This window comes from Centruroides vittatus, unplaced genomic scaffold (genome assembly GCF_030686945.1).
Source record: "Centruroides vittatus isolate TY-2023 unplaced genomic scaffold, ASM3068694v2 contig_543, whole genome shotgun sequence".
Lineage (NCBI taxonomy): Eukaryota > Metazoa > Arthropoda > Arachnida > Scorpiones > Buthidae > Centruroides > Centruroides vittatus.
This window is the reverse complement of record NW_027122319.1, coordinates 388,932-402,600: the sequence shown is the minus strand read 5'-3', so window position 1 is coordinate 402,600 and position 13,669 is coordinate 388,932. Positions and strand designations below refer to the sequence as shown.

At 27.1% G+C, this 13,669-nt stretch overlaps 1 protein-coding gene across 1 annotated transcript in view; it reads right to left on the bottom strand.

Annotated features, from left to right (window-relative positions):
• Positions 1–12,044, bottom strand: part of LOC136978490 (very long chain fatty acid elongase 6-like) — a 96,208-nt gene extending 84,164 nt beyond the window's left edge. Inside the window, exon 1 of the mRNA XM_067274203.1 lies at positions 12,022–12,044. The gene's annotated coding sequence lies outside the window, so the exon portion shown is untranslated. The remainder of the gene's footprint in view (positions 1–12,021) is intronic.
• Between the last annotated feature and the right edge of the window lie 1,625 nt (positions 12,045–13,669).

Below are 13,669 nucleotides of genomic sequence, written 5' to 3'. Positions count from 1 at the left end.
TTTCGCGAATTTTTCTATAAAATAAGATGGAACAGGTTCGTTGTAAAGTACACAAATAAAAAGAAAGGCAAATTTTTCGAATAAGTCGAAAGAAAAAATGGAGAAATTCATTCACACAGAAAGAACTCTTCCATAAAAGAACAAACAAAATTTCACTTTTATTTATAAGATTTAACAATTTTTTACAGCGAATGTTTTGTTGTAAAAAAGTATAAGTATAAGTAGCATTTTATAAAACTGTAGAGGTCATAAATATGAAAATTAATGGAAGGTTTGCAAATATTTTATAAATTTCTCAACTTCAGAATATGATTTAATGAGATCACGACTATTTTACGAAAGCATTATTAATGTCTGAACATTTAATAAATAACTTTCCTACACAGTATATAGGCCTATATATAGCAAGGATATACAGTATATATATTGCATAAACGTATATAAAAATGTAGCTGATTTAATAAAATACGGTTTAATAGAAAGCAACAATTTCTCGGTTAATACAACAATATTGCTTTTGTCACTAAGCTCCAAAAGTTTTGCAAAAGGTCTCAAAATTATAGTTACGTCACTGGAGGATCGATTTATTTTCTTCTAATGTATACAGTATTTTCCCCCTTTTTTATGAAGTTGAAATTAATTAAAAGTTATGAGCGAAATAGTATAAAACAACAAAGTCTGACAGATCTTTTTATGCTAGTCATCAAAAAAGTAACAGATCAAAAATGAAATATAGATAACATATGTAATTTTTCTCACCAAAGGCTTAAAAAGTTAAAATTTTATCTTTACATTTGTCTTGTTTAGTGTCATTGCAATAGTTTTAAATTAGAAATAGATGTATTCAGCGTTGCTATTATAAAACGCATTATTATCCACCTTTCTATCCTATCATTTTAATTTTTTTACTTTTAGTCAATTGTTTTAACCTTGTAATTATTTTTGAAAATTCTATTAGTTTTTTGCAGTATATTATATAATCTATTTTTAATACTCATTTGATGTAACAGCTTATATACAAGCGAATGAAGCCAAATTCAACTGTCTGTATTAAAAATATATACCAATTTAAAATACGAGTATATACGAGTGTATATATATATATATATATTTTACAATAAAAATTAAAATACTGTAACTGTTTATTTTATTTTGTATTTACGTGTTTTCATACAATATAATAAGGCAATTGAGAAAAATACGATTTTAATTTTTCTACGGTTGATATATCTTCGAAAAACATTTTCAGGTATAATTTACAATTATAATTACGTCAATGAACATAGATAAAGCGTAAGAGACGGGAAGCTACTCTAAATGTTAAAAAAACTTAATAACGAAAATTTAGATAAAATCATCAATTTATTTTAATATAAAATAAAAATATTATTTGAAAAAGTTTAATAATATTATTTAAAAAGTTTAATAATATTATTTAAAAAATAGAATTATATTAATTCCAATTAAAATAATTCGAATCTAAAGTATGATTTAATTTAATTTTTATTATTTATTTTTATCAAGAAGATAACATAGACATTTAATAAACATTATGGAATTAGTATACGTTTAATGAATGTTTAAATACTAATTTCTTAAAATAAATAAATAATTATTTAAAACTATATTTCTTATATTGTTTATTTTGTATACTGTATGTTATATAATTCGAATTAAAAGTAACAACACATGGCATAATAATAATAAGATTTTGAAATTTCTAATTAAATTCCCAACACGTAATTTATGCATATTGAAAATTTTTATCGCGTAGAATTATAACATAAATTATATTCTTAATTACTGTTTTCTCGACTTTATATTTAACGCAAGTAAAATTAATAATAATGTACTGTATTTTATGATATAACAAATTATAAATAAAAACGCTGGCTAGGGATCTTGCACGACTTTTTCGTCACTCGAATAGTAACTAAAAGGGACCAGAAGGGAAGGACGATAATTTTTAATTATAATTTCTAAAATTTAAAAAAAAAGAGTAAAGCCTTATTTTGAAAACTACTGTAAATTAAAAAAAAAAATTGAAATGGGAATAACAAGTAAAATTTTTATTGTCTGATCCCACTTGAGATATTATCACACCCTTGACTTATAATCTCCAAATCGTAATAGTATCAATACTCCGTACACAGAAGTATTCCTGCCAAATATAAAAATTTTTGGTCCATGGAGTTCTGAGATATAAAGCAACAACACACAGACAGGGCCATCGAAATCTTGTTATGGAATCCGGAGTAGAGCAGGCCGTTTTTTTCTTCTTAACAGGCCAATTTTGACTTATTTGATCAAACGAAATATGTATTGATAAAATGTTTCTTTATTAATAAATAGACCTTGAAGATTTTATTTTTTTTATTAGAAATATATATATACTAATTTGCAGGAATCGGAGCCACTGTGGATCTATTAGTTTTCTCCGGACTTGGGGAAAAATTCCCACTCTCCTCTCTCGATGACCCTTCACATACATACGTATAGAATTTTGTTCCTATTTTATGTTTTTGAAATCGAAGGACCTTAAAACGTCTAGAAATGCAAAAAACCCAAAGATTACAATCATTTTCCCCTGTTCTATAACAGCCGGGAAAAAGTATAAAAACTTGAATAGTAATTAAAAGTTGGATTCTGACCAAACTGGTTATTAAAGTAAATATAATAATACATTTTCGACTGATTTATTTATTTAAATTTATTAGACTCAATAATGTAAAAATAATTGTTCATCTATAGATACAGATAATTTTTCCGTAGGAAATAATCTTAATATTTGGAAAACATCCAAGAATAATTCAGAGAAAAGTTTGGTGGCAGCAGTTGACCTTCATAATAGGAAGGAATGCAAATAACTTAAAAAAAATTGTACAATTTATCAAATGTGACCGAAAGCGAAAATGTTTAAAACATCAAACTTTAACGTGCAACCATCTTGTTAAATGTTAAATAAACAATATTAAAGACATAAAATCGATGCCTTATACATTCCATCTGTAATGGAAATCTAATCATTATAAATTGATATTTCATTCCTAAATTTTAAAATTAGAAGTTTATTCTTTTATTATATGCGAAATATAACTACAAGAAAATTAAATATTAAAGTTTAAATCTTTATCTAATACATAATTCATAAATTATATAAATTCCAAATGTACGGCATCTCGTTCATTAATATACAATATACATATATATATATATAAGTTATGGCCTATAAGTTATAAGAATAATATGATAATTTTCATAAAAACATCTAATTATATTTATTCGGCACGTGTTTAATTTAGTATTATAAATGTTATTAAGACCAAAATAATTGACTTTCCCTTCAATTTAATTATTATTAAAAATTAATTTATTAAAATTTCGATAAATTATGGACCTTCTTAAGTAAATTATAACTGTAAAAATATAAAACATCTGATAAAAATAACTAAATGGTATTAATACAGAAATTCAGTTAATTATAATTTTATTAAATTTTTTATAAAGTATTTTATTAATAAATAATAGTATAAAACATTTGTCAGATTTATTGAAATTCATATTATAAATAAATATTTTACATTATTAGTTTTATTCTTTTTTGTTCGCTGCTTGTCAAATAATAATTATATTCAATGTCATTTGTTATAAATAATCAATTGAAGTTTCTTTTAAAATCACCAATTCAAAAGATACAATGACATATTTATGGCATTAAATTATTAAAATAAAATTTTCCTGTTCTTTATATTCTAACTCATTCAAAAATATTATTAACAGTGGTAATATTAACGTATTTGTATTGTTTCTTTTTCCCCTTCTTCAATCAATTGAATAAACTTATTACATAAAATTAAATATAAGAATTGCTTGTTTTATTTAATAAAAATATTTTATAAAATATTTTTATTTAACTAAATTTAGATTTTAAGGAAATAACTATGTTTAAAGCTCATTAGATGTAAATAGTTACTTAAATTTAAATAAGTAAAAACTAATACTGCATACGTTTCGTTTAAATGAAGGAAGAAAAATATTAAGAAAGAAGGAAGAAATGTATATGATACTTAAGTATACTCTTTAATTAACTTAAAACTTGAATATTGCGTAAATATATTTCTTAAAACAAACAAAACAAATTTCTACTCTCTAATCTGCAGCGTATATACAAAAAATAGAACGTCTTTTATCTTTCTGTTCCCTATACACTTATAAACCTTTGACCAATACAGACCAAATTTTTCAGTTAGGCTTCTCTCTAAGACCCTGAGAAAAGTGTAGGCTACCACGAAACCTGAAAATTCCCTAATTTATTTCCCTTGACATAATAATACATTAAATTTAAATTTAATGTATTATATAAATAAGCATGATGTGATAATTGGACATTCAGATAGTGAAAGGGCATAAATCAAAAATATCAATTTATTTTGTGAAGCTAAAAATCTTTGTAGTTATTTACTTTCCATCTGTTATATATGGTAGAGCTACTATATTTAAGAGAGGGAAAGTATGGCAATCGGTTAAAAAAATGACTCCTTACATTTTTATATCTTTGGACTCAGGGGACCTTGAAACGTCGAGAGAAATGCAAGGGGAGAAATGCAAGAAATGCAAGGCGGGGAAATCGGGGGTTTTTCTGTATATATGTTAGTGTGTATGCAGGGTACAATTTTGTTTACCTTTTTTGACGCTTAATAACTCCTGTGGCTTTTCTTTTGTTTAAACTTTCCGAAATTTTGCTGGGAGATTTGTGTATTACAGGATTGATGCTATTAAACCTTGGGAATGAAATGTCGAAGGATGGTGAGATAATGGGGGTAGTGTGTCGTATCTCGAGTAGGGTCGGACTTAATGATGATTTTAGTTGTTAGCATATACAATATTTTATAAAATCCATCCCTACTCTGAAAATTAAGTTTTTTGCCATTTCATAATAATTAAAAATATAAAAAGTTTTAAAAATGAAATATAGTAACAGATGGCGCCACACACTGTATTAAATGTTGCCGAGAACGTTAAGCAATTCGTTGCTGGATTGTATTTAGAATGTTTTAATATTTTTGTTTATGTACATGAAAATGATAAAAATTAGTTTCTCTAGGACGTTCATGTGTCAACTCTTTCCGCCCTGTGGGCACTAAGAAGGTCTCTTTTAAGCAGGTCCATTAATAATTTTAGTTAATTCGTCATCATTGAAATTTTCTCGCATTATTAAATTTTAAAAAAAATTAGTTTATTAGCAATTAAGATTTCAAAAAGAAAGGAAAATTGCAGAAATTTAAAGCAAATTGAAATGAATGAACTCTTTAATGTTTCACCATTCCAGCACAACTGATTACATGGAACGGAAAATAATAATTAAAACATTTCTTATTATATATTTAATAAATTAAAGAAATTAAATAAGGACAGTAAGGCAATGATAATTAATAATTAAAACAATTTATTTTATTTTCTAAACACGTTCTTTGAAATTGAATGTTTATAAATGACCTCGTTTGAAATTTTTATCGTTCTATGATCTACAAAAAAATGTTCACAATTAGTGAATTTGTTACGATTAAAATTTTAGGAAAAATTAACAAAACTATTTAAAGATTTTTAAAATTTTAACAAGTAAATATCTGTTATTTTATTATAAAGTGATAAAAGTAATATTTCCGGGTTAAAATTTGAAAAATTCCAAGAAATATATAAATTTTAAGGACAAATTTAAACAAATTTATTTACATCTACTTAACAATTTTCAGTATTCAGAAAGATTAGAATTATACTAATTTATCATTATTTTCAGAATTTTCGTTATTAAAATTCAAGTTAAAACTGATTCACTGCATACAGAATTGCATGTTAAAAACATATTTATAAGATAAATTATTTTCGTTCATTATAATTTTGCTTAGAATGCAGACAGGTTTTTTGAAAATATCAGAAATAAATATCACGTATTATTACTAAAAAAAATTTAATAGGTTAGCCTTGGATGGAGAGAAAAAACAGCTAAACCTTGTTATTTAAAATGTCATACATATATTGATTAAAGATAAACGAAATATAAAGAATTGCAGTTATATTTATAAGTATTTCAGCAATTTAAATAAAAAATTTCTATAAAAGAGCGTAGATATTTATTGTAATTCAAAATTTAAATGAATTTTATAATATTTTCTTTAAGAGTAAATTTTGGAATAAATTAATTAAAGTATTCAAAATTTATATAATAATTAAAAACACGTTTAATTTACTATAAGCACGTTTATTTATCGTTATTATTGCTAAATATATCAATAAATATTTTAAATGAAAAACTTTCCTTCTAATACACTTTTGTTTTCTTTTCTGAAAAGTTTAAAAACAAAGATTGGGAAATTTGTTTAAAAAACTCATTATTAAGTTTATTAATGAATATTTCCGTGTTTGAATATATTTGTTTATTATGATCTCGAATATTACTTCAATCTTCTATACACTATTTGAATGACGTCATATTATTCTAGGTTAAAATATTTGAATTCATTTCTAAAAATAATTTTAATTAATCTGATGATTTTTTTTATAATTGAGAAATCTAATAATTATAGTATTAGTTATAAAGAATAAAATGATGATAATAATAAAAAATTTAGAACTATATTTTATCATATTATTCACTCTGCTATTGAGGTAATGTAAAGTAAAATATTCAACAAATATTAAAATAATTAACAAAATTAGTTAATAAAACATTAATTATTTTCAATACTTTTAAATTATCATCTTAAATTATAAGATTAACAAAACTTGACATATTTATATGAATGATTAGCCAGCTTTTATAGAATATAACATAGAGAAAGTATACTGATAGGTTGAAAAGACCCGGAAAGGGCTCAAAATTTGACCTTCTTTCCGGAATTTTTATTTGGCGACGTTTTTACACTCAAGGAATCCAAAATATATAATAAAATAAGGATATCCTTACAAAATTGTGTGGGAATTATATGTGTCAGGATCTATTTTGCATTATATCTCAGTATTGGATGAACCAAAAGTTTTTAAACTGGAAGTGTTATTTCTATACATGAAACATTTATGCTATTAAATTTTGGTAATTAAAAGTCAAAGGGTTTAGGAAAGAAATATAAATCATGTGTCATATCTCGAATGGAGTTAGACTTAAATTTTACTGTAAGCCTATATTGGCATTTACAATATTTTTAAAAACTCATCTCTACCTTCAAAATTAAGGTTTTTTCCTTCTTCTTTTTACTCTTTTACAATAATTAATAATAATAAATTATTTTTGATAAATTCATATAACAGAGCGCAACACACAATTTTAACTATGAGCTAATGTGTCTTAGTGTATTTTTTAAGCTAGAATGCTAGCTAATGCTAAGCTAGTGACTAGAATGTCGTATCGTAATGACGACTTTTCGAAGTTTTGAAGAGATCGGAACTTTTGTGCCACGTAGGAAGTATAATAACTTCCTACGTGGCAAAGAAATAATATTCTTTATGAGAAGAAAGCTTATCCAAACTTCTTTATATTGCTGCTGAAAGTCGTGTAAGCCCTCTTCTATCTATCTCCTGAGAGAATTTCGGAGGTTTCGATAGTTCGTTATTGTCTTTCGATGTCGTTGGAAATCGAAATGTCGAACTGCATAATTTACAACAGGATCGATTTAATATAGATCTTTCTCAGCAACAGCTGATTTTGTTTTAAATGAAATAAGCTTTTTCCGATATAAGTTATATAAAAGTTTAAATTTGAAAGGTTGTATACATAATGTTCAATTCTCGCGGAATTTTTAGGATACGGAATTTTTGGAAATGTATTATTTTCAAAAGATTTATTACCGCTTAAGTAAATATAGTGAATTCAGTCTCCATGAGATAAAAGATTAATATTGCCAACTCAAATTACACCCAGAGTTTCTCTTTCCGTCTGACTGAATCCTCCTTCTACTATGAGATAAAAGTCTGCTTGCTTAAACGACAGGTCTATTGGTTACGAGATAATACAACTCGTAGACCGCAAAGATTTACAAGACAATCCTGTCATTAATATGCTAAAGCTCTTTTACACAGATTTTTTACAGAAGGTTAAATTTAATTTTCTCTCATCATAATGACTTCTATGCTGAAGTTTGTTATGTTGAGTCTCCTAACACCTTGAACCTATAATTATATTTTTTAGACAAGATAATTCTGATGCCCGCCAGAATTATTTTGTCTAATTATTTTTTGTCACATTCAATTGCATTTCTTTCATTTGCATTTTTGGTAAAATGTTTATAACAGCAATTTTCAAATAAATGTATATAATATTTGTGTTTATATAATTTTACATTGTTTATTAATATAATTAACAAATTATTTAAATACTATAAATAAAACATTCACGCATGATGTTATTAAGATTGCCAAGATAAAGCCACAAATTATCGTGACCCTCATTCTACTGCTGAGTGGGAATTATAAATATGCGCGCCATCTCGCCGATTTTTTATTATTTTTTATATTCATTTATTTAACTTTTTTAATTTGTAGTCTGAAAATGATACACTTAACTAGTAAATAGTATTCTTAATTGTATTTATCTTGTCCTACAGAAAAGGCAAGATTGCGCAAGTTTTGTTCCACTTATGCGACAACATTGTGCACAGAGCGGGACAAGAGTGCACATTCAACAAAGATCATAGTGGAAGTATCCAGTTTCTTCGAAAGAGGTATATGGTTCAAGCCACCGTAAAATTTGAACATTAAATCCAGTCATCAGTACTAGATCTACATAACGTTTATCAATGAAGGACAGAAGAAATCTCGGTTGAAGGTGAATGGTTTTATAAGAATAGTTTTGCCTCGTAACTGTCTCGCATTTTTTTAAAAGCATAAATTACGTTTTTACGTATAAAGTTTATTAAAAATTAAGATTGAAGTCTGCATAAAAATTTTGCACTTATAGCTTTGCCAAATTTTAGATTCAATTCTACTTTAAATTTTTGCTTTAAAATTCTTAAATAAAACTGAAACGTCGGCAACTAACAGTAAACAGATTTCATTTTACAGAAAAACTCGTTATTTATTTTTTGTTTAAATAACACGTAAATAATGTTTTTATGGACCATCGAGAAAAAGCTGTCGTGGAAGAAGAGAGCGTATGTGCGAATCTTGTCTCCGCACCCGAGCTCCTCAACGCCACTTCACAAATGTAAGTTGATTATTTTAAGTCTAGCGCTCGAATACACACATGCTGTTTGCATGCTATAGCTATGTTTAATCCACATATTGGCATGTTTACTATTTCAATATTGTTCTCAATAAACGGAAACGTATACCACTGTCGAATTACGTATAATGGCATACAAAATTTTAACGCGCCTTCCTTCGAATTCCGCTGTTGCTGTTGCCGGGCTGTTTCCGACATGTATTCCAGGAACGGGAAGAAGACCAATCTCGGAAAACCGTCGTGGACTTCTGGAGACCACGGAAAACACGATCAAAAGGACGTTCGATAGGTCTACGGCATGGTCACCAATGAAGAGAAGCAAGGAGAAAAAAAATCCAAGATGGAGACCAGATTAGAGCAGAATGTTTGCAGGTGTGCGTGTGCCTTTTCGCGTTCATCTGTGTCCTCTGTCGCCTCCATCCTCTTTCATCCAGTATTCATCCAGGTCTACTTCGTTCAAACATCTCATCGTTTGGCCCACTTAAAAATCATCTTCTTTGTAAACCAGGTAACTTATCAACTCAACGCTTTCAAGTCCCCCACGCTCTCTTTCTCTTTCTCTCTGGAGAAAAATACGCGACACGCGAGCTAGTATTACGCGCAGGGACTGTCGCGATGTAATATAAGTATAAATCTTGATGTAAATAAACTTGTTTTAGTAAAGAAATTCGAAGTCCAGTCTCCTGTGTCTTCCTCGTCTAACGGTTACACACTTGCCACGGAAAAAGGGTTAAAACTCTCGACATACATATTCAGAGTTTGTAAGTTCTCCGAAAAGAAAAGAAAAAAAAACTGACTAGTATCAGGAATCCTGACTGTTTCTAATTCATCAAATCCAATCACCACAAATAAAGAAAAATCCCCCACAGAATGCGGTATAACTCCACAGAATGGTTACACCGCAGATTACAAAGACTCCGTATCAGATTCTTCAGCTTCAATGAATTATTCAACAGTTTTTTCAACTAACATTTGTCTGCTGACAGAAGCTTAGGTGCCACCACCGCTCTGTGGAGAAAATTGAGTTTGTGTTTTATTTAAAGTTCAGATGAAAGTGTTAGGAATTTAAATCAGATTTTTTCACATCATTTTGAAATAAGCGTAAGGACCATTTGCCCAACATTGCTAATTTAGGTCATGTTGATTGTTGCATAACGGCAACAAGTTTCCCATCAGAACATATTTTTTGAATTTGTGGATTAACTGTAACTGCCAAAAAGATCTTTCTTGGCCCAGAAATTGTGAATAAAGTAATAAAAATTCACCATAATTAGTCAAGATGTAAAGAATATATTCAGAGAAAATTTACTTGAAAAAGTGTCTACTAGTACTTCTTTTTGTTTTTTAAATTTCAGTTATCATTTATTAATATTTATTTCATTTTTATTATTTGGTATTAGTATGGTTACTACAGGGTATCCAGTATACACAGCTATCATAATTACAATTTTTATTTAAAAATAAAAGATGAGAAAAACATAGAAAGACCGAAGGAACAGAAGTAGAAAGAAGAAAAGAACTTTAAATATATGTTGATCATATCACAGTTATGATGTTATGTAACTAACGCATTTTATTGTAGCTTGATATAAATCAGAAGATAAACGTGTTGATTTAATTTCAAAATAAAATGTTAGTAATATTTTAAGTGTTTTATTGAAAATAAAATTTAATTAAAAATAATAAATTGGGTTATTTTAAAAAAGTTAAAGATCTCTTATAATAATGAGATTTAAATTTTTAATGTTAGGATTTTGCTGGGATTCTATATATTATACTTAAATATTAAAACTTAAAGATGGTTTTCATAAATTATTGTATTGATATTACACACGGTGTCCCACGTAAAATCGGCTATATTCACCAGAAACGATTCAAATAAATTTAGGCAAAGGCCACTTATTAGAAACTTTATTATAATATTATTTAAATGTATAGTAACGTACAGAAGATGCTGAAAGTGGTGTCCTTGTGAATCTATGCATTTTTCTGTAGTGTAATTATGTTCAGACTAGTCTTAAAATACTGATGTCAATAGCTTCAATGCTTCTGAGAATGCCTTCTTTCAGTTTGCATATAGATCCGAAATTTATCTTATATATTTTCCCTCTTAAATACTCACTATTGAATTTACCTCATTAATGTTTTCTAAAAAATCCCTATAAACTTTACAACATTAATGTTTAATCATCTTAGTCGAGATAATTTTAAGTGGGACACCCTGTAGTTCTTCACGGATTAAAATTTAAAATAAAATAGTTTACTATGAAAAAATATTTTTACTTTTGGACTTTCTAATGTAAATTACTTTGTATTCCTTATTCAATGAAAAAAAAAACAAACGCACATTGTTTTAAATTTAAAAGGAATTGAAATAAAATAATTAGTTTAAATATTTCCACGGAAGAAATCAGTCTTAATGAAAATAAAAACTTTTTCTGAAAAACACAAAATTTCTGCATTTTTTCAGATAAGACTAGGATTTCCCTAAGATAAAAATAATGATACACAATTTTAAAAATAATTAAATAATCCAGAAATGCTTTTCAAAGCATTATAATAAATAAGTAACTTAACACGAAAATGATCATTTTAATTTCTAATATAACTATTATAAATAAGATGATTTTTAATTTTATTACCTAGTTATTTATATTAAAAAATTTCGTGCTATAAATAATAAATTAATCAATTCAACAGAATATATAATATAGTTTGTGTATACATAATAATATAGGCTATATGAAAAAACAAATTATTTAGTATAAGAATTAAAAAATATATTAAATATAACTTATTTAGCCTACTTGAAAGAAGTTTTTCTCGTCAGTAGCCAATCGTTAATTTTTAAATCAGTCACTCGCCAGTCTCTTGTATGGTTATATCTTCTAATTGGTCTAAAAACGGAGATCGGACTTATTTTCGTGTTTAAATTAATGTATTTTTTTTTAATTATTAAATTTACTCCAAGATGGTGGCTTACCTTCCTGTTTTTAGTCCAGTTAAGTACTGTTTTTATAATAAATAAATTATTTATTTTACATGTCAATCAACAGTAGATTTCCGCCCCCAAATAACAAAAATCCCCAAAAATGATTTTAAAAAATACATTCATTAAGAGTTACAGCCGATCAAAATTTTACGTTATCTAACTCGTCAACTAGGACATATCTATCATTAGGACGTACTATACTGGATAACTGGTTCTGCAAATTAAGTAAACAATATAAGAAAAAACAGTCTTTATTTATCACCTGAATACATACACGATATCTTTGTGTTTCGGACCTGTTGGCCCTCATCAGCAGGTACTTAACCGACAATATCTAAAATTCAATATATAAATGTTATAAACGTATTTAAATTTTAAATAAGTCTTTTTTTAAAAAAGACTTATTCAAAATTTAAAAAGTTCTTTAAAAAAGTATTTAAAAAGTACAATACATTTAACCTTATTAGTAAAATTTATACTACAAATTGATTTCTATTTTCCGGTCTTGATTCTCATTACCGATATTCATTTCATAGTTTTTACTCTAAATTACTTTTATTCAGAGTGATAAATTTCATATTTTGTAAATCAATAAACTAAAGAAAAACATATATAGGAGAAACAAAAAGAAAATTGAAAATACTCATAAAGGAATACATTCGAACCTTAAAGGTAATTATGTAAATTCGGCAGTAGCAGAACACTGCAATACAACAGGATGCTAAATAGATTTAAATACCGTTAAAATAAAGAAAAAGAAAAGAAATAATTTTAAAAGAGAATTACCGTATTTTACGGACTATAAGACGCACTTTTTTCTTCGAAAAATTGCTTCCAAAATTCAGGTGCGTCTTATAGTCCGTAGCGTCTTATAGTCCGTAAAATACGGTATATGAACATCTTTACATTACAAGACAAAACAGCAGAATCAACAATAATTTGAAAAGAGAAATCCACCAATCGTCGAACATCATCATCGACAAAGGGAGTAACAGGTGGAGAGATTTATAAGAGAAACTATTTAGCAATACGATAAGTCTGACCCTGAACACTGGGAGTTCGGTCGTGGGTTCGCGCCTCGCTGGGTTTTCTTCCATCTATAAGGCCGGCTCATCGGACGCCTAGCATTCATAACCTCGGTCTCTTGGAGCATAGAGCCTATATGTGCTGAACAACACTCCATATCAACCAATCAACGAAACGAAAGAAAGAAATAATACGATAATTGTACAAGCAAAGGAAGGAAAGCGACACGTTTGGAAATATGATACGAATTATTCTGTTAATATTTTTAAACTTTGATGTACTGTACTTCACCATCAAAAAAAAACTCAATTAGGGGCTATAAACATGCTGATGAGAGATCAATAGATGTGAAACACAACAAAGTGTGTACAGGTGAAACAGGTGAAAAATAAAGATTGTTTTTTCTGAATAGGTCTCCTGAATTTGCAGAACCCGGA